The sequence below is a fragment of the Rhinolophus ferrumequinum genome, chromosome 8 (genome assembly GCF_004115265.2).
Source record: "Rhinolophus ferrumequinum isolate MPI-CBG mRhiFer1 chromosome 8, mRhiFer1_v1.p, whole genome shotgun sequence".
Lineage (NCBI taxonomy): Eukaryota > Metazoa > Chordata > Mammalia > Chiroptera > Rhinolophidae > Rhinolophus > Rhinolophus ferrumequinum.
The window spans coordinates 92,025,222-92,047,843 of record NC_046291.1 but is presented as its reverse complement, the minus strand read 5'-3'; the positions used below and the strand labels follow the sequence as shown (position 1 = coordinate 92,047,843).

Below are 22,622 nucleotides of genomic sequence, written 5' to 3'. Positions count from 1 at the left end.
CAGGCTCTCGGCCTCACGTGGAAAGGTGCTCACGCAGGTAGTAAATGGCCATCAACTGTGATTGGATGGCCATCAGCTGTGGCTAGTTGGCCATCAGCTGTAACCAGTGAGCCATTGGCCATGATATAACTGCCGTGGCTACGCTAGCAGCAAATGGGGGCTAGCAAGAAGATGGTGGCTGAGGCAGCAAACGCGGATTGCAGTTAGCAAGTGAGGTTGGTTGGCAGAGAAGTGGACGGCAGATTGTGGATCGTGTGGCTCCTGCTTCCTGTGTCTCCAACCCAGCCGCCAGCGAGACTATAGTGGTATGACTCCCCTACTTATGGCTCCGTGGGTGTTCCTTTTTGGCCTAGTGTCATGCAGGGTGTCATGCGGGGTCTCTGGTCCTGCTCCCCACATAAGAATGCAGGACATGGTGAGGCCAAAAAGGAACACCCATGGAGCCGTAAGTAGGGGAGTCATATCTCTATACTCTCGCTGGCGGCTGGGTTGGAGACACAGGAACCAGGAGCCACACAATTCTCAACCCTCACTGTGCCGCTTGCAGACTCAGCCACCATCTTCTTGCTAGCTTCCCCTTTTTTTTGCTAGCCCAGCCACGGCAGTTATATTAGTGCCCAATGGCTCACTGGTTACAGCTGACGGCCAACTAGCCACAGCTGATGGCCATACAATCACAGTCGACAGCCATTTACTACCTGAGCCAGCACCTTTCTATGTGAGGCTGAGAGCCTGGAAACTGCTTTTTGGGGCTCTGTCCCCACACCTAGCCATATCCTGCATTCTTATGTGGGGAGTGGGACCAGAGACCCTGCATGACACCCTGCATGACAGGAGCCATCCTGGAAGGTTTCCTGGAGGAGGTGGGCCTGGGTGAGTGGAGAAGGGTGGGTGGATGTGCCTAGGCAGGGTAGGAGCAGGGCCACTGCAGACCAAAGGCTGGCCTTGGGACAAGACACACCCGCTCCCGGAGAGCCCTGGAGCCAGCTCTGAGGGACGGAGGCTGCGATCTGTAGAGCAAGGTGCGTGCACAGAGAAGTCTTAATATCTAGAGTTCCTAGTGAGGTACCCCCAACAAACACTGTCCTCTGAGCACTTACACGAAGGTCAGCAGCGTTGATCAGAGGAGAGTGCTGTCTTTTGAAGAGGACACGTGGCTCCCAGGCCAGCCAAACTCTGCTGCACTCTGACCAAAAGTGACCACTCACCCAGGACTGCTTATTATAAACAAACACATCAGCCTGAGGGTTTACACCTATGAGCCCACCTGAGCGATGCAGCTGCAACTGGAGTGTCCCTTAAATCAGATTTCCCAACCCTTAGACTTACCCTGTGAGCTTGGGAGCTACAGATGTGCAATACATATTGAATGAATGAGGGAATAAAGCCACCTCCCCCACTGGAGCTGGGTGCCCGAGGGCAAGGTCTGTATGTGCATCATCCCTGGATGCCCAGTGCAGGGCCTGGCACTGGCAGGAGGTTCTCAAGTGCATGTCCAGGATCAGTGGCTGAGGGAGGTTTCCGGGGGGAAGGGCCTGGAGGACAGAAGTCCAGCTGTTCCTCTCCGCTGCTCCTAGACACTGTGGCTGACCCAGGTTCCCAGGGGACCCTCAGCCCATTCCCAGAGGTGCTGCAGGCACCGTCTCTCCCAGACCCCAGAGTCTCTGGCCAGGCCTGGGCCGTGGTCAGGGGCTGCAGGTGGGTTTTCTACACTGGAGCTGCTCTTTGAATCAGCTTTGCCTTTGCCAGTCTTCTCTTAGAGGGTTTCTGAGTTCAGTTTGGGAGTTCTGAGTTCATTTGTCGGGACCATACAAAGGTTTCTTGAACCCTCCACGTGGGTAAAGATTGGGATTGGGAGCAGATCTGACCTCGTTAGGGTTCGGGTTCAGGTTCAGGTCAGGAGCAGATTTGGCCTCCGAGATAAAAGTTAAGGTTTAGATTCAGGTTAATATTAGAGCCAGAGCTTGGAGGGTCAGCTACGAAGTTTTGCGTCCTGTTTTTGTCCATCTCACGGGATGTGGAGTTTGGAGTCAGAATTTCACAGGGCTCGAGTACTCACCACAGAGCAGCCCTGCAGTGATACCCTGACCCCTCTGACTCGCCCCACCCCTCCCCTTCCCTCGGCACCCGCCCCGCCTACTCAGTAGAGGCTGATGGGCTCTTGTGAGTCACTCCCAGATGTGTCCAGTCTGCTCTGTGATTGCACCTTCCTGCAGGCAGGGCCTTGGCCTTCCGCTGACTGGGCTTTCTTTCTCCTTTGGGCCCCCCAGCAGGCCTGCAGTAAATGCTGACTGCATGAGTAAAGGGCATAAAGTCAGCCTCCCTGGGGCAAAACTCTCCCACTGTTGGGACCTTTCGATTCAGCTTAATCTAATTATTTTCAAAGTTTTTATTGATTGTGGCAGATGTTAGGAAATCCAGGCTCTATTTGCTGGTTATACCTAGGTGTTTCTCCTTCATCCATGTATCTATCCATCTCATAAACATTTTCTGACGTCCGTTCTGTTGTGGGCCTTTGCTGAGCCTATAGGAGGTGAAGGAGACACTGAGACTGTCTTCAAAGAACGCAGCCGACAGGTGGAATCAGAACAGTGAGCGGGTGAGGGGAGGAGCCAAGCTATGTGGGGTCTGGAGGAAGACAGCCATCCCAGCCTGGAGGCATCTAGGGAGGCTTCCTCAGGATGAAGCGTGAGACTTGAAAGATGAGCAGGTGACCGTCTGTCAAACAAGAGAAGAGCATCCCAGTGAGAAGAAACAGGACGTGCTAAGGCCCTAGAGAGAGCATGGGACAGGCCTTGGGGAAGTCTGCAGAGTGGGCACAGCAGGCCAAGGGGGGAGCCAGGGTGGAGGACTTTCTCCTGAAATCCTGAGGAGCCAGGGAAAGATTTTGAGTAAAGGGTCATCATGGCGTGAGTTGTGTTCTGGAGCCATCGTCCTGGAGACTTGTACAGGGTGGGTGGGCATGGGCCTTGGCCCTCCTGTGGAAAGACCAGGGCCTGTGGAAAGACTCAGTCCCTGAGCAATAAACAGCGGTGCCAACCCCAAAGTCCTGCAGGATGTGACTGTACTGGGCAGTCAGCCTGGAGAGCCAGAAGGGCTGGGGGACCCCTGTGAAGGCTGAGCAGGACTGTAGCTGACTAAGGGACCTGTCTGGTCAATAGCTCTAGAGGGTCGTGTTGGGCAAACCTGCAACTTCAGCCCGACTGCCGAGAGCAGTGCTGGCACATGACAAGCTGCCGGGCACACCTGCCTCCTGTCAGCCGAGCAGGCCAGCGGGCCCTGGTTCTCCGTGGCTGCCAGCTTCTCAGCCTGCAGCCCGGCCTTGACCTGCAGAGCAGCCACAGATGAATGCGGATGCTGTCACAGGTCCTGTGAGAGCCAAGTCCTGCGCTGTACCCCCTTTGTTTAGGTGGCTGGCTGAGGCAGCTGAGGGGAAACCGAGAGCAGGGGGTGACAGACAAGCCTGAGGGCTGGGTTCTGGGGCTTCTCCCATCTTCTTGAAAGAGGGAACATGTTGTACGTGCATGACCTCAACCAGGAAACCTGAAGCTTGTTGATCTTGAGTGCCTGCCGGAATCTTGGCCCTGGTTCTGGGCTCACACCCCAGGGTGTGCATTATCCCGCTGGCAAGCTCTGGGTCCTGGGGCTGGGGTGCGTGTGGGACTCCAGGTAATGTGGGTCTTTTTGCAGGGATGCCCCAGACCACTGTGGTGATGGAAATGGTGAGAGGCAGGAGGCCTGGCCTTATGGGTATGTGTGGAGTCCATGTGTGCAGACGCGCATATGTTGGAGAGCATTGGAGTGACATGTAGGAGGCCAGAAAATGGAGCATGGACTTAGAACTCTCTAGAAAGTTCTCAGGCATGTGTTCCCCAGTATACATTAGGTTGGTGCAAAAGTAATTGCAGTTTCAAAGGTTAAAAATAATTGCAAACACTGCAGTTTTGCACCGACATAATAGACGGATGCATCCCACCGCACGCCCATCTCCTAGGCTGGGAGGTCCCAGACCAGAGCGTCCTGGCCCCTGTAGCAATCTTCAGAGGGATGTCGGGCCAGCCCAGCCCCAGCCAGTGCAGTAACACCGGTCACTCCCAGGAGGAGAGGGGGCTATGGGACAGCACATGTCCTGGGCTGTGGAACGGTTCCCACTGGGCCTCGGGCAGCCCTGGGGCCCCAGGTAGAGCAAGGATGATGAGTAATGAGGTTTTGGCATCCAAGTAAAACCCACCCCAAACCCCAGACCAAACCACCACCCGTGTGTGCCAGCTGCAGTTGCCAGAGTAATCAATACCCATTGTTCTCCTAGACAAATGTTCCCGCTGCACTTTCGACCACTGTGTTCTGGAGAGTGGCGAGGTGTGGGCGGACAGCATGTGGATGGACACAGTTTAATGGGATCTGTTCCCCAAATTGCTCCACCCCTCAGCCTCCCATAGCAGGGTCACAGGGATGAAGGCGGTTGCTGGCTGGATCAGGGCAGAGAGCTGGCCCCAGCCTGGGCAGACTCCAGTCCTTGAAAGCTGGCTGACCTTGCCTTGGGTTCCTCGACTACTCAAGGGGATATCGTCACTTGCCCTCACTCTCTCCTGGGGTTGGCAGGAAGGATACAACAATGCCTGAGAAAGACATTCAGTAGGCGTGAAATGCAGTGTTCCTGCTGCTTCTCCAGTCGTGTGGGGAGGCATCGGGGTAGGGCGAGCAGTGTGGGCGTCACAGTTGACAGGCCTGGGTTCCCACACTGGCCTCCCGCATACAAGGTATGTCGTCTCGCTCAGCTTCAGTTTCCTCATCTGTAAAACGGAGTGAGTGAAGCCAGCCTGCAAGATTGGAGAGTTGGAGGGCACGCATATCTAGCTCTTAGCACAATACTGGGTGGCCGTGGGGATTGTGACGTGGACGCAGCAACACAAGAACTGGTTGCTCTCAGAGGACCACCAGCAAGGAGGCTGACCCCAGGCCAGGTATCGTGAACAAAGCAGGGCTCACATTCTCTCTGTGCTCAGAGGCTGATGTCAACACATCCCTCTCCCATGAAGCCGTCCTGAATTCTTCCAGCCCTCATTTTGGGATCTTCTCTAGGCTTCTAGATCCCTCACCTATTCCCCTCTTTTTAGCTCTTAAGCTCTGCAGAGGGTATTTCTTATTGGGGTGGGGAGGGGCTGTCCAGTACACTCACCACCTCTTTATTTGAGAGTAAAGCCCCTTCATGTGACTATTCGCAGGAGGTAAGCCACCCACTGCAAAAGCTGAAAGGGGCAGATGTTCCCTTACCCAATTCGTGGGCAAATGGATCCAGGCGTGACCAAAAGAACACTCCCACTGAGGGCTCAGAGTCTCAGTGGTGACGTCATGCAAAGGGAGAGCTGGACTCCATTCCCTATGACAGTGTCCATGTCCAGGTGGCAGCAGCAGTCCTGGGATCCAACCATCATGGAGGTGGACTTTCCCCAGAGGACTTGGGATGTGACTTGGCTATGCTTTTTACTCCTGGCATCCCTTGGCTCCTGCTCATTTCCTGAGCCTTGTTCTCCTGACTTCCTGTCAGTTCTGAGCTCCCCGGCAGCCAGTTGGGTTTCTATTGTTTGCACTCACCACACACATTTGCCTTTGCATGATGCCAAAGGTTCCAGGTGAGCAAATAATCTTTCCCCAACTGGATACCCCCTAGGGGACAGGAATGCTACCTCACATTCTGGTGTAAATCCCCTCGAAAGCCTTCTGGTGCATACTGAGTGTGTGTGTGTGGGGGTGCTAAATGCTAACTGCTCTAAATGCATTATCTCATTTAATTTTCACAAAACTCTTAGGAGATAGGTGTTATACTCCTGATTTTTATAAACAGGGAATTGGGAGCTTAGGGACCAGCCCAAGGTCATATAGCAAGTAAATGGAGTTAGGATTTGAATCCAGCTGTGTCTGATCCCCAAATCCATGGCCTTAATCACTGCTTTGTGCTGTTTTGGTAGAGACAGACTCTGGGTGCTACACAAGCGCAGAGGAGGGACAAGACACTTAAATTGGCTAAGGAAGTCAAGGAAGGCTTCCTGGAAGAGGTGGTGCTTGAACTAAAAAAATTTTTTTCTTAAGCCAACTTTGTAATGGACATTTTCAAACAAACACAAAAGTAAAGAAAATGTGAACTAAATCTTTAAGAAATGAGCTAGAGTGGAGGGAGAGATGCCTGGTGGAGCCAGGGATTGTTAAGCAATGTGGTACCTTGGGGCACCCACAGGTAGTGGGTCTTGTAGAGTGTAAAGTGTGGGGAGAGGTGAGGCTGGAGTGGTGAGCACCCCACAAGACCTAAGTTGCTTAAAATAAAAGATGATGTTTCCCTATCTTTGTATTTCCACCCCCTAATTTAGGGCAAAAAGAAAACATCTGCATGTGGCAGATGAAGAAACTTGGTGTTTTTGGATTTCCCCAGCAGCAGGTAGGTAAATCATTATTTTCAGTTTGGCACAGTTGGGTTCAAGGGTGAGGAACTGAATTTTTCAGCACTAATAGTTCTAGGCAAGAGATGAGAATCTGAGTCACTGCTGTACAGTGTTGGTGCAGGACACAGCCAGAGGACTTCACAGGGGCTGAGGCAGGGGACACTACGGGCTAGACCTGGGTGCGTCCCTGGATTTTACAGCCGGGGTCCCTGTGCCATCATTTTGTTCCCTGACATGCTTATGCAACAGCGGTGGATATTGCTTGGGTTTAAAACATCTTTTATGGTTGGTTATAATTTCTGACATTGTAAATGTCCCATGTGTCATAGAGCAGTCAAACTTCCTAAGGAGCAGAGGAGAAAATTCTCTGGATGTCCATAACAACAGAAGTTGTCACTATGCCAGGCCACAGACAACAAAACCATGGACTTGGACTGCGGACAATTTTGCGATGTCTAGACTAGTTGTCCATTCATTTATTCACCGATTTATTTGTTCTGCTTATTGGCTTCTGATTTATCACCCTATCTTGCTCTGACATTCAAGTCAACCCAGATGAAGAGAAAAGATGAGTAGCCAAGATGGGAAGTTCTCAGACACTCCTTAATTTCCTTGCCAGCTTGTCTTTCTCAGGCCAGGCTTTAAATATCGGTGAGCAAGGAAATGCAAACAATGCACATCTGAGCCTCACTAGGTCATGTGGTAAAACCACTCATAGCCTCCTTGTGGATGGACTAGATGGAGAGAGAAAATGTCAGGTAGATGGGTGTCACCGCTTTCTAGCTGTATGTCCTTGGCAAGTTACAGAACGCCGATGGCCTTCCATTTTCCTAAGCCTGTAGAGTGAGGCTCAAACTGCCAGGTCCTACGCAGTTGTCACCCGGCAGAGCCTACGGTAAGCACACTGTATGTGTAATCTGATCATCTCACAACAACCACATGAGAACAGCCCCGCCAGTCCTTTCCTTTCATAGGGTTATTTTGAGCAGGAATAATCGAATAGATACAAAGCACTCGGCATAGAGTCTCGCCCCTTACAGGTACTCAGCACATGTTAGCTGTGAACTTTGTGACTTGATAATTGAGTGGAGACATAACTGAGTCAGGGCCTCACTCAGACAAGATTGACTAATGGTGTGAGGACAAATCTGAGGGACATCTGTGTAAGTAGGCCATCTGCACGCTTTGTTCTTGTCCCCTTTCTGACAAGTTCGCGAACTTGTTACAACGATGCTACTAACAGTTTTTGACATCAGAGGGATTATTCATTATGAATTTGTACTAACTGGACAAACAGTTACTAAGTTTACTATTTGAACGTGCTGAAAAGGCTGCGTGAAAAAGTTAGATGAAAACAACCTGAACTTTTCGCCAATTCACGGCTCTTGCATCACAACAATGCACCAGCTCACATGGCACTGTCTGTGAGGGAGTTTTCAGCCAGTAAACAAATAACTGTGTTAGAACACTCTCCCTACTCACCTGATCTGGTCCCCAAGGACTTCTTTCTTTACCAGAAGATAAAGGAAATACTGAAAGGAAGACATTTTGATGACATTCAGGACATCAAGGGTAATACAACGACAGCCCTGATGGCCATTTCAGAAAAATGGTTCCAAAATTGCTTTGGAGGGTGGACTAGGCACCGGCAGCACTGCATAGCTTCCCAACGGGAGTACTTCGGAGGTGACTGTAGTGACATTCAGCAATGAGGTATGTAGCACTTTTTCTAGGATGAGTTCGCGAACTTAATTGTCAGACCTTGTAGTTCATGACTGGGGTGAAATTATTATCCGCACACTCATGAGCGCTCTGTATGTCACAAAGCTGGTTGGCACTAGGAACATAAAATGGATGATAGAATGTAAATTCAGTAAAATCTCAACAGGCAGTAATTAAAAACCAAATCTAACAAGATTAAATTTAATAGGGCTAAACATATGGTTCTGCCCTTATAGTTGAATTAAATTTCGTAAACATTTATGTAGCCTCTACTCTACATCATATTCTGTATAAAATCCTGGGGGTGAAAAGTTGGATAAGAAGCAGTCCCTACTCTGGACGACCTTCCTTCCCTTGAAAAAGTCACTGCCCACGTGAAAGATCTGTCCTTGACATTCTGTGTCCCCCACATAGACCCCCCCTTCCCCACTATAGGACCAATTGGTTAGGCTGACTTCCTGCCCAGCCTCCACACCAGACTGGATTGGAGATTCATGGCTCAGCAGCAACTCGCAGGAAACACGCTGAAGAATTCTGGGGATGTCTGTCTTTCTTCTGGGCTTCCCAGCACATGGACCCCCTTCAATTTGGGAAGAATTCACTAACATGTGATGGAAGGTAACTTCATGCTCAAATTGTCCCATCTTTGGCTAGTGAGATCTAATTCTGGTTAACTCTTGGATCCTTTTTAACACAGCCCTAGTAGTTTTTAAAATTAAAAACGAAATGTAGAAAAAAATTTAAAAGGATTTAAGAGACAGTGATAGATACAGAAAGACAAGGAAGATCTAATATAGGTAGGAGCATAATGTCTGAGGAAGAAAACCAGAGCAATGGGACAGAATCATTATCAAAATCTATTATTCGAGAAAAGTTTCCTGAAACAAAAAGACTTGAAACAAAATACTGACACCACATCACTAGGAAAATTGACTCAGAAGGCCAACTATGAGACTTATAGGCAAATCGTTAGCTTTTAAAGGAAAAGTCTTTTGGGTATCCAGGAAAAAAGACCAAGCCAATCTGAGGCTGTACTGTCCAATATGGTAGTCTCTACACACGTGTAGCTGTTTAAATTAAATAAAATTAAAACTTCAATTCCTGTCACATTTTAAGTGCTCAGCAACCACATGTAGCTGACGGTTACCATATCGGACAGCACAGATTATAGAACATTAGCATCAGCACGGAAAGTTCTGTGGGACAGCACTTCTCTAAGGAGAAGAAACCAAGTTGGCCTCCGACATTTTGTCAGAAGCATTTCATGCCAGAAGACAATAGATGAACATATTTAAGATATTGAGGGGAAGATTGTGTGAGCTAAGGATTTTATTTATTGCCATACTTGACCTTCAATTATAAAGACCAGAGACTGTTAGGAATTTGTAAGAACTCCGGGAATATAATTCACATGAGACCTGCCTGAGAAAACCACTAGGGAATGAGTTCCAGACAACCAAAATGACTGGGAATAAATCAATACAAGGACTAGTGGCGAGCATGAAATGTATATTTACCTGTAGATGTAAGACTGAACCGTAGCTATAAGGGATACAGTACAGTATGTAATGGCTACATGCTTTAACAATGGCAATGCAGTACAAATACCCAAACAAGCTTCTTTCATGCTAGGTACGCCACGAGTCTGGCCCAGCCAGCCAGACCCACCAGCCCCTGTAGTTGAACAGGCCAATGATGCAAAGAGGCAGAACTGTGATGCCTCCCACCTGGCAGGTGGGGCAGCGGCAGCGAGTGACACTACTGAAGCAGAGGGGCAGTGCTTAGCATCAAATGTCCACTGGTGGCACCAGCAAAGACAATGTGGAGATTGCAGTGTAGTTCCTGCTGACAACAGTTGTCCTCATGGAACAGTCCTGTGGTGACACATAGCTCTTCAGCCTGCCTGGAGGGTCCATAGTTACACAGTATGTCCTCCCCTTTTATTATTTTTTAAACCTTTTTCTCATGACCATTTTCAAATATATACCAAAGTCGAAAGTAAAGTAAAATGAACCTGGTCGACCTATCACCACTTTCAACAATTACCACCCGTCTTGATTAATTTGCTACAAACCCTGGATTATTTGGAAGCAAATCTCAGACTTTTCATTTCAACTGTGCTTCAGTATATATTTCTAAAAGATAAGGACCCACCATATTATTATCATGCCTAAAAAATCTAACATCAGTTTCTCAGTGTCATCCGATATCTGGTACTTTCATTTCCTCTCTTGTTTTACAAATGATTACTTGAATTGGAATCCAAATAAGTCTATACATTGTAATGCATTGATGTGTTTCTTAGGTCTTCTTTAATGTATAGCTTACCCTGCCATTTTTCATTTTACTTGTCATATGTTTGTTGAAGAAACAGGGTTGTTTGTCCTGTGGAGTCAAACTCCACACATTTTATCATTATGTGTAAGTTAACTTTTGTGCCTTTTAAGGGGGCTGCATAATTTTTTTCATATAGATTTTGGCCATTTACTCCTAGGAATTTCCTTTTCCTTATTGTAAATGAGATTTCAATTCTATTATATCTTCTTATTGATTTGTGTGTGTGAGTGTATTATAAACCTTTGTAAGTTTATTTTATAATCTGCCACTTTACTAAATTTTTTAATTGTTTGTAGTAGTTATTCAATTGATGTTTGGGGGGTTATCCTTATATGTAATTTGCAAATAGAGATTTTCCTTTCGAATTCTTTATTTCTCTATTGCTTTTTTCTTATCTAATTGAATTGGCTGATGCCTCCAAAGTTAAATAGCTGTAGAAAGAAAGGACCTTGTTATTTTGTGTTTAACTTTACTGGGAAAGACTCTAGTGTTTCCCCACTAAGTAAGATGCTGGCCTTTAGGTTAAGGTATACATATACATATAGACATCCACATTTAAGGAAGTGTCCCTCACTTCCTCATTCTTAATATTGTCTTCACAACCATGAACGGGCTTCATCTCTCCACTTATTTAGGTTTTCTTTCATTTCTGTCAGTCAAGTTTTGTAGTTTTTAGTGTACAGTTATATCTTTTGTCATATTTATCCCTAAATATTTCATGTTTTTGTTGCTATTGTAAACAGTATTTTTTAAAATTCAGTTTTGGATTGCTCATTCCTAGTGTAAGAAACACAATCCATTTTTGTGTATTGATCATGTATCATGCAACCTTGCTAATTCACTTGTTAGTCTTAGTTTTTTGGTAGCTTCCTCAGGATATTCTACATAGATAATCACGTTGTTTAAAGAGATAATAGCACAGTTTTTCCTTTGCATGTCATTTTAAATTGATTTGTTTTAAACCAATCTTGGATTTCTGTGATAAACGCCACTTAGTTGTGCTGTATTGTCCCCTATATATATAAGTTCAATTTGCTAAAATTTTGATAAGAATGTTTGTACTTAGTTTGTTCATAAGGGATATTGTTCTGTAGTTTTCTTGTGATTTCTTTGTGAGGTTTTGGTATCAGTGTTTGGTATCAGTGAATTGGAAAGGGTTCCTTCCTCTTTAATACTCTGTAATTCTTTGTGCAGAGCTAGTATTAATTTCTCATTCAATGTTTTATAGAATTGGTCGGTGAAGCTCTCTGAGTCTGGAGTGTCCTTTGTGTAAGGATTTTTAACTACAAATTCAATTTCTTTCATAGACACAGGGCTTTGGTAGTTTGTGTCTTTCAAAGAATTTGTCCGTTTAATCTAGGTTGTTTAAGTTATTGGCACAGAGTTGTTCCTAATAATCGTTTATTATCTTTTTAATATATGTAGTATCTATAGTGATATCTCTCTCATTCCTGATGTTAATTTGTGTCTTCATTCTTTTTTCCCCTAATCAACCTGGCTAGAGGTTTATCAGTTTTATTGATTTTTGACAAGAACTAGCTTTGATTTCATTATTTTTCTTTATTGCTTTTCTGTTATCTATTTTATTGAGTTCTGTTCTGATCTTTATTATTTTTTGCTTTTTCTTACTTTAGGCTTACCTTGTTATTTTTTTCTTGGTTTATTAAGTTGGAAGCTCATTGATTTGCCACCTTGTTTTCTAATACAGGCATTTAGTGCTATAATTTCCTTCTAACCGTTATTTTAGCTGCATCCCACAAATTTTGATTTTCTGTGTTTTCATTTTCATTCAGTTTAAAATACTTTCTAATATGAATTGTGATTTCTTCCTTGTCCATGGATGTAGAATTATGTTGCTTAGCTTCTAAACATTTGAAAAATTTCCAGAAAACTGTCTGTTAAAGACGCTTAATTAAATTCCTCACTTATTGTGGTCAGAGACTATATCTTGTCTGATCTGAAAACTCTTTAATTTATTGGGAATTTTTATGGATCGGAATGTGGTCTATCTTGGTAAATTCTTCCTGTGTACTTGAAAAAAAGTGTATTTTGTTGTTGTTGGATGGTATTCAATTAGGTGACATTGGTCGATAGTGTTTTCAAGTCATTTGTGTACTTACTGATTTTCCGTTTACTTGTTCTACCAATTGTTGAGAGAGGGGTGTTGAAGTATCCAAATGTAGTTGTGGATTTGTCTATTTATTCTTTCAGTTCTATCAGTTTTTGCTTCATGTATTTTTTTTAATTTATTAAAAGTTCAAGTTTAATGAAGCACTCAGGGAAGATTTTGTTGAAGAACTCTCCAATCTTTGTTAACTTCCGTGGCAACCCTGCCCCCCTGCCCCCCTCCCCCCTCACCGCTCTACTTCATGTATTTTTCAGCTTTGTTATTAGGTACATAAATACTTAGGATTATAATGTTATCTTGATGTGTTGGACCCTTTATCATTAACAAATGACTTTCATGCTATTATAATCATATTATCCCTGGTAATATGATTTGCTTTAAAATCGATTTTGTCTGATATTAATACAGCATTCTAGCTTTCTTTTGATTAGTGATAGCATGGTATATCTTCTTCTATGCTTTTACTTCTAAACTATTTGTGCCTTTATATTTAGAGAGTACATTTACAGACAGGAAATAGTGGGGTCTTCCTTTTTTTTTTTTTGGTAGCAAAAAAGTACAGTGCATAAAATGCTCATTTTAACCATTTGAAGTGTACAATTCAGTGCCATTTAGTACATGTGCACGCAGTAATCAGTATTTACCTGAAAACTGGAAGAGAACCTTCAGCAGATCTCTGCAGTGCTCTCTCTTTGGAATTCTCTCCTCTTCTGTACTCTGCCCTCTTAAGTTTAGCCAGTTTGTCCTGCCTGAACTCTCAACTCTTTGTCCTCAGTTCATGCAGAAAGCTCCCTTTATTGCTTCCATTCTCTTGGGGCTCACTGTCCTATGTTGTCTGTTGCCCGGTGTCTGAAAACCAGTTTCATACATTTTATTTTGTATTTGGTTGTTTAAGGTAGAAGGGTAAATTTGTTCCCTCTTACTCCATCATGCCTTTCTAGTCTTTTTGAGAGCTTATTCTTTAAATGGCCCCTCAGGAGAGGCTTGTGGAACAATAATCTCGGAGTTATCATGTTTATAACAATATGTCTATGGTCTTTTTATATGGAAGTCAATTTAGCTTGATATAAAACCTGTGACTCACTTTTTTTGACTATGTTAAATATGTTACTCCGTTGTCATCTGGCATAAAGTGCTGCTATCAAAAAGTCTGGAACAGCTGGGTGACTTAGGTGGTTGGAGCGCTGTGCTCATAACACAGAGGTCGCTAGTTCAATTCCCATGTGGGCCAGTGATCTGAGCCCTCCGCAACTACATTGAGAACAACAGCTTGACTTGGAGCTGAGCTGCCGTGAGCTGCCATGAGCGGCCGGCTGAGGCCGACGGGCTCAGCTAGTTAGAGCTCAATGCTCGTAATACCAACGTCGCCAGTTCGATTCACACATGGGCCAGTGGGCTGCCTCCTCCACAACTAGATTGGAAACAATGGCTTGACTTGGAGTTGGGGGGAGGGAGGGGAAAAAAAGAAAAAAAAAGTTTGATGACAGTGTGGTTATATCTCCCTTTCAAGTAATGTGGTCTTTTTGCCAGGATGCCAAAACAAATTTTTGTTTTCATACAGCCTAATAATTTTCCTAGGATATATCTTGATATTGGCCATATGGGTTACTTTACCTAGAATTGTGGTATGCTCTTTCAATTTGTAGTCACAAATTCTTTTATTTCAAGAATGTTTTCTTAAATTATAAATCTTAGTCTTTGTACTTTTTCATTACTTTCATGTGCTTCTTGAAAAGTCACTTACACATACATTGAAACTTCTTTGACTATATTTTCTATCTATCACTTTTCTTAAAATCTTTTTTTACCTTTTAAAAATATTTTTAAAACATGTCTTTCTTTCCACTTTTTATTTATCTGAAGGCATTGCTGTGTTTGTTCTTTCTTGTGTTTCTTCTATTGTCTTAATTTTTAAAACAATTTTTCCTTTTTTCTAATTATATCCTGAGTTCTGTTATTTCTCTTTTCAAGTTTTCCTATTTTTTAATCACCTCATTTATAAGATTTTTCTCCTTTTAATTTAGATTTTTCTTTAATATTTTAAATCATTTTTATACTACATTTTAGCTTTTTCTTAATAATTAGATTATGATTTCTCTCTTTTTCATATATGTCTTTTTGGTGTGTATCATTTTCTGTAAGGATATTTATTCTCTGATTCTTATATATTATTATATATTCTTATAATACTCCTTATTTTCTTATTTCCTCAAAATAAGCTTCCTATGGGATTTGACTGATTCTTTTCTATTGCTCACTTTTTAATGCAATGCATTTTCCTTGTTTTTAGCATGGAAATGTGTGCTAGAATAACTTTTTTAGCTTCATTTCTGTAGAGCTCCCTCTTATGTTGTTTTCACAGTGGTTGAAAACATGGCCTCCTGCTTTCTGAGATCAGCCTACTTTATTCGCCTCTTCTACTTTTATCTGGACCTTCATTTTCCCTTGCTTTTTTTGTCCCTGTCCTCTTCAACTTGTATTCTCCACCTATCTGTTTCTTCTCAATGTGGACCTTTGTTTTGGAAAAGGGCTTTGATTTGTTAAATTTCATGAGTTTATAGGGCTCATTCTGTTCCAGCATCATCAGCTCTATTATATCATGGTCCCATTGCATTCATCCTGCAAAGCCTTCCCAGTTTTGATTGCTCTTCTCAGATTGGCCCAGAGTGCTTTCCAGTTAGTTCATACTGGTGGCTTGGGGGTTATTCTGTCCTTATGGGCATCAGAAGCCTGGTTACCTCTCTGTGCTTCCTTCTGCACCCATGTAGATACTATATAGTTCTTGTAGCTACCAGTGGGTTGTTCCCACACACTCAGAAGATTCTTGGGGAGACCTTATCACCTAGTTTTGTTGTAGATATTGTCTATGGGTCTTTCGTTTTACCGAAAGACCCATAGACAATATGGGTTGCTCTGTTTATGTGAACAATTTGGGAAGAATAAAAACTGTCACTACCATCTTCCAAGAATTCCAATGTGCATTTCCTATTTTTGTTTATTTGCATAACTCAACTACAGATATTTTCTATTGCTCACAAGTAATAACCTGGACTGATACAGAAGTTTTAATTGAAGGGAAGTGCAAAAGGAGTGGGGCATGGATCCCAAATAAAGGGTTAGAAGACTGTGATTCTGGTCTCCATCCAAGAGAGCAGAGCACTTTGATCGTAGGAGGTGATGGCCCTGACCCTCTGCTCTGGTCGGCCCTTGTGTGCAGCCCTGCATCAGCTCTGAGCACCAGGGTTTTAACAGACACTCATGTGTGAAGTGTGTTTGGAAAGGAGAGGCATGTTGAAATCGTACTACCCAAGTCACGGTTGAGGGAACTAACAGAAACATGTAACTGGGAGAAGAGAAGGTTTAGGGACAATATGACCATCACCTTCAGATGCTTGATCATGAGAAAGGAAATAGACTTGCCTGTGTGACCCCAAGAGACAGAGCTTCCGTCAAGAGGTGGACAGTATAGGGAGATAGTCCTACTTAAAGAAGAATATTTTTCCAGCTGGAGGCTGAACATACATTTGGTGGGTACATCGTAAAGATGGTACAACAGCTACCAGAGTTACCCTAAATCACCTCTAAAATCCCTTTGTAGCTCTAAAATGAGCTTGCCCCAACTCTAAATGCCTGTGATACTACTTATTAAGCTTGGAATATGTGCCTAGCCTTGTAATAGGTATTGTTGAGGCTTAAGGTTGGTTGCGGGATTATAGAAAACTGAGTGACAGAACTTATTCTCAAACAGCTGATGATTTAGTTGATAAGATTTGGTTGATGTATCCATGGAATAATAAACAAAAAAAAAGAGTTAGAAGCTATAATTTTCTGAGTGCTACTATATGCCACTGTCTGCAAACATTATCTCATATAATCTTTATAGCAACCCTATAAGATAAGTGCTGCTATTATCATTTCCACTTGATAGACGAGGCTTCAAGAGGTGAAGAAAGTTGTCCAGGGCTATACGGCTAATAAGTAGCAGACCTGGGATTCAAACAGCTTTATTTATCTCCAAACCTGTGCTCTTGAACATTTCGATAGGAAAAAAATGTAAGATTTTTGAAAATAAATTGGCACCATATGACTTTAAGAGTGTTGCAGAGCCAAGGAAAGATTAATGTGGATTGAAGACTTCTTATATTCCAGGCACTGTGTGAAAACCATCTGATCTCATCCTCAAAAAGCTATAAGAAGCATATTTCATTAGCCTAACGGATCAGCCAGGACCTTGTTAGGATATAGAAACCATATCCCATTATTTTCACAAAGAGAAATTAATATAAAAAGTGTTAACCAGGTTATAAAGTCGTTAATTAGGTAACTGAGAAGACAAGAAGAAAACTAAGTTATTGAGATAATAATTGCTGGAAGCTGCTACTATCCTAGGGCTAGAGGAAGAAGGGAAGAGATTAGAATTATTAAAATTTAAGATCTTGTAGGAGACGCCTTGTGGGGCTGAAGCTCAGACCTCTGGGGTGTAAGAGGAGGAGACGTTTCTCTTCTGGGGCTTGTCCTGAGATGCAGCACCAAGAAGCTGCTGGTTCTATGAAGGTGGGGAAACTGCAGACTGGATTCCGGGGCTGCTGTAGGAAGGAACTGCTTCGGCAGGGTTAAAGAAGGGTTGCTGGAGGCGGTTGCTTACAGGAACCAGCAGCAGATACGGTTCAGAAGCAAGTCCCGTCTTCCTCCTCCAGCTCTGCAGCCTCCCTCTAGCGCCCCCTGTTGGCTGAACCTAATGTAGAGCCCGCTGGTAACGCAGAAAAGTGGTTGCAGTCTCAGCCCCTGCATCACAAGGCAGAGGAGAGAAGGGTGGCATTTTAGTGTTGAAGAAATGGAGACTCAGAGAGCCAAAGGCACCTGCTTCAAGTCTCAGGGCTGAGAGCTACGCACACTGCACTCCACCACCCAGGCTTTTGCACGTGCTGGCGGCTTTTATGATCACTGTGCTCATTTCCGAGGTGGCCCCAGGGCCTGCCTCTCCTGCCCTTTTGTCACTTCCCTGCCCGTGGCAGGAGCTCTCGCGCTGATGGGCAGTACAGCCTGCCATGCGGACTTGGAGCTCAGGCACGCTCCCAGGAGCCCTGCAGTGCTGTCTTTGTGCCCCCCACCCCTGTAATCTCTCCTGACACATTCCCTGGCTTGGCCTCAGCCCCTGTTCTGGCAGGCCCAGCCTGGCCATGGTGACTGCCAAGCATCTGCTCAGCCTGCCTTGATGTTGGAAACAAAGAGACCAGCTTACCCAAGCTGTCTCCTGCTTCTCAGAGGCCCCAGGCACCATGGCCAGGGTAAACCTCTGTGGCAGCTTCCCAGAAAACAATCTGGAGGGGGGATTCAGACATGCCTGGCCACATTGGAGGGAAGGGATACTTCCCATGGGACAAGGAAATCTGCTCTGGGGTGGTGAGCTTGCAGAGGGGGGAGACTATTGCTGTTCATCCATCCCATGCAGCTTCCCACCCCCACAAAGAAAAACACATTTATTGAGTGCATACTATGTGCTAGGCGTAGTGTTTGGCCCAGAAATGCAGTGGTTATGATGGGAGCAACTTCCCTGCCCTTAGGGAACATATAGTCAAGTGCAGGATACAGACCATAGCTGAGTCAGGAAACAAGACGGATATGAACTTCATACTCTCAATCCCAGGTGTGCAAAAAATGTAACTTAATTTTCTATAATTCACATTAATTTCTATTTTGAGACTTCATTTCTTTGGGAAGGCAAATCCTGAATGGATCACAGTTAGTTTGGGGTTCCCTTTCTTTTTCTAAGACCATGTTTAGGTTCTGGGAGGGTTATGCAGCTCCATGGACAACCGACCTATGCGGTGGGGTCCCTGGATGCAGCCCACCACCCTGTAGGCCCAGCAGCTCTCTGGGGCTCTGTTCAGAGGCCACTCCCTGGTCTCTGTGCCTCCTCAGCTCTGTCCAAGGAGGCGTGCAGCAGGTCTTCTCCCTGAGACCTGTTCTTCACTGGGTCTTGCTGAATATCCCAGAAGTACAATGCCTCAAAGCAGATGAATCCCTACCTATAAATTATACCGGAGCTGTGAAGGAGAGGAAGAAGGTGCTTTGATGGGAGACGGAGCTTGTTTCAGATGGGGAAGAACCAGGAAGTTCCCTCTGGGGAGGTGACATTTGAGCTGAAACTTAAAGAAGCCCAGGAAAGGCCTGGAAGGATCGAGTGGGCAGAATACACAAGAGCATGTGTGAAGCCTCTGAGGTGGCAGCAAGTGCCATGAACCGAAGGGCCCGGGGCAGCTCGTGTTCAGGAAGCCTGACCACCAGCCCTCTAGGGAGTTCCCTGAGGCTCATCCAACCAGGACCTCTGTCCTCCGAGAGTGGTTCTGCCTCCCAGGGAGCAGGTGTGTGCTCTGTGGCCATCCTGTGGCTGCTCACACCATAGAAATGCTAGGCATTTAGAGAACAGTGCACAGTTTACACACAGCTTCAAGCCATCTGCTCATGCTCATTTTTCTGGCTGGGGTGCAGAGGATCTTGTCCACTTCGAAACCCTTCCTGACCACCATGCTAGGGAAAAAAGATCCCAAGTCTCACCCCCACACCTGAATGTCACCCTGCAAGATTGGCCCAACTTATCTTCTGCACCCCAACCCCCCCTCACCTTGAACTTTTCCTTCCTGACCTCAACCTTGATGTTCCCGTGTCCTCACCCCACCCACTTTCCTCACTCTTAGGGTGATGAAACAATGAAAAACAATGAAAACATTCACACTAAAGCTGAGAAGCTTGTCAGCATTCCCAGGAACATTCGCATTTTAAAGATGGCTTAAGTCAGAAGAACTCAAAAGGATGGTGGAATCTGGGACATTAGACAGAAATTTCTTGAGGCCTTTAATTTGCATCTCATGGGCTTGCCTCCTCTGTACACATGTGTGTACACTCATGTACACACAAACACCAGTCGTCCTCACTTCCCACTCTGCAGTCGCCTCTATCTCCTTACTCCCCTCTGGAGGTTCTCCCCACCACCAGCAGAAATGTGGCTGAGTGGACCCAGGACACCAGGATACGTCCAGGGCACGCTCTGCAAAGGCAGACACAGGGAATGAACATCAGATGAGAGGCAGCCATATAGCTGATATGGAACCAGACACTTGACATGTTTTTCTTTAATCGTTACCAAGGCCCATTAAAATAAGTATATTATTTTCCCCCATTTTAAAGATAAGGAAAGTGGGGTTCAGAGAGGTTAAGGAATTCATCCATCTCAGCAGAATGAGGATTCTGTCAGTCCTCCAACCCCCTCCCTACTGCCACACCCTGCTGCCTCGCTGTGTGTCCTGGTGCCCCAGAGTGTCCACATCTGGGTAGGGAGAGACAAAAAGCTCCATGCTGTTCTTGGGACGATCTGTGAATGGTTTTCAGGGACTGGTCTCAGTCCATCTTTGGCCCTTCACCTCTGGATCCAGGTCAAGAATTTCTGCAGGAAGCGTCCAAGTATCAAGTGTGATGCATTCTGATAACTCCCCAGGTGTTCAGTGACAGCCTGGTGGAACCGAGCAAGCTGGAAGAATAGGCCCTTAGCCAAGGCACCCAAACCACCAAAAAATGGAAAGGACTCAAGTCTGTGGTTTTCCTGATACATGAACAGTCAGGGTTGGGGGTGGGGGCTTAGGCAGCACCTGGGCAGAGTCTGCCTGACGCTCAGGGGAGGGGTGGCAGCTACCCTCCTTCTTACCCACACTGTGCCCTTGGGACTCACTTCTGCCCCCAAAACAGAGGGCAAAGCTAGGAGTGGCTAAACCCCATCTCAGTTCCAGCACACCTAATACTTAAAGATTAAGGAAAACTGGACTGTGAACCACAGGGCACATGGTTTAATAGGATACATAATGAAATAAAAAAGCATCATGTATGTTTTTTAAATGAATATATACCTCTTCACCAAAATATTAATAACATTCAACGATTTTGGTTGGAAAAATTAACAACAAGTAGATGTGTGTGATATTACTTATTCAGAATAGAGACAATTCTTGGAGCAAATATGGATTGAAAGGCCATTTACAATTACTCTGAGCTCCCATCCACAAAGAGAGCCTCCCCCAGTGTTGTGGGGTTCCTCTTATACCACTCTACCCTGAGGTTCGTGGCCCACAGGCCAGAAATCTTAGATATGAGGGTTCTAGTGATACCCTTCCCTGAGCTCCTATGTGGCCTTAGGTAAGCGACTTGACTCCTACGTGCTGCAGTTTCCTCATTCTTACCTATTCATAGGGGCACAAGGGATAGAATGAGATACTGGCTATTTCACGTGGCTGGGAAGACACAATGCCTGTGGCCTCAGAAGCTATTGCCCTCTTATTGTCCCAGATGGGGACAAATCATATGTCCTGTTTTTATTATCATTATTAAACCTTCAGACTTGGAAGGGGAGAGAGAAAAGCAAAGGTTACTTTACAGGGGAGACTTGATGGCCAGGATGTTTCGGCTTCCATGTTCCCCGGAGAATTTTATCAGGGAGCAAGTCAGCCATGGACTCAGTCACCTTCCTGAAACTAAGGACTGTTTGGTTTTCCCTTCTACCTTATCGGTGGGCTGGATCAGGTCCCAGGAGCACAGTTAGATTAAACAGGTGAGTTACCCAGAACCACAGGAAGTTGATGGAGCCAGAGGATGAAGCAGGAGACCCAGAGGCCAACCTCCTTTGTTATTTCTCCATTCATTCCTTTACCAAGCTACCCAGTAAATCTTTCCTGCTGCTTGTTCTGGACTGGCTTTGTGTTAGGTGTGGAGGCTGCAAAGTATTTGAAGACCTGTTCCTGTTGTCCTGGAGTTCTCTATCTGTTTGGAGATCCAGACATGCCCATAGCTTATTGTAATACAGTGCAATAAGTTATATAATCAAGTGAGGCACAGGAACTGAGGAGAGAGCCACCTAATCCAGCTTTATGTCACAGAGAGCTTCCTGGTGGAAGTTACAATGGAGCCCACCTTGAAGGATGAGTATGGTTCAAGACATGGGTGCAGGAAGAGCATGCTGGGTAGGCAGCTCACAGGAGGGCTTTGCTCATAAACAGCACGGTGAATACTACCCAAGTTAAAACCCCAAGTTCAGAGCAGACAGAAACCACAACCCGTGGGCTTATTGCAAGTAGGCCATGACTTCTTGTAATTTACTTCCTCAGAAGCACTGGTGGGTGGATACCAGTGGGAGCAGAATGACTTTAAAATAGTTTATGATCCTAGAGGCACTCCCTCCTTCCTAATTTGTGCTCCTTTTGTTGTCCTGTAGAGTTACCAGTTGGAAGTTTTTTTAAAGATTGTATTTGTCTTCATACTTCTGCTTAAGGAGAAGCTTTATGGTACTTCTGTTTCTGGCTAAGGTGAAGAACAAGAAAATTCATGAATATGAAGAATTATTACAAGAACAAGAACGAGATTTACCAAATCACTTTTAAAAATTCAGGAAAAATATTTGAAACAACAGCTTTAAGACAATGAGTATCAGGCAACAAAGATCAGTGATCTCTGATAAATGGGAACAAATGAGGTAAGCCCTATAACTGTGCCTGTTGACCGCCTTCAGAGAGTTCCAGGCCACGATGCAGAGAGGGGGAACCAAGGAGAGATCCTGGAGGACTCCTTGAGTTGAGATGGAGCTGAGAGTTCAGGGAGATAAGGCAGCTAGAATTCACGGGACAGAATGCCAGAGAGGAGAAAGTTGCACATAGAGAGAACATTAGAGATATGCAGAGGGTCTTCCCTGAGTATTCAGCAGAGTACTGAATGCTTGTGAGAAAAATACCCAACTTCAAAGAAATAATTAGAGGTGACAGTGCCCAGCACTCATATACACAGGGTCAGGAATAGTGCCTGTTCCCATTAGGCAGACTGGGAAACTTTACAATTCACAGTACATTAGGTACATTATTCAGAAGGGACTTGCCTCAGCGGTGGGGAATAATTAGCCTTAGATTAAATATGGATCCACCTAAAAAACTAGAAAAGCAAGACCTTAAACAATCAAAGTG

At 45.0% G+C, this 22,622-nt stretch overlaps 1 pseudogene; it reads left to right on the top strand.

Annotated features, from left to right (window-relative positions):
* The first annotated feature begins 827 nt into the window (after window positions 1-827).
* The window catches only part of LOC117025593 (40S ribosomal protein S27-like), a 28,797-nt pseudogene continuing 7,002 nt past the window's right edge, over window positions 828-22,622 (top strand).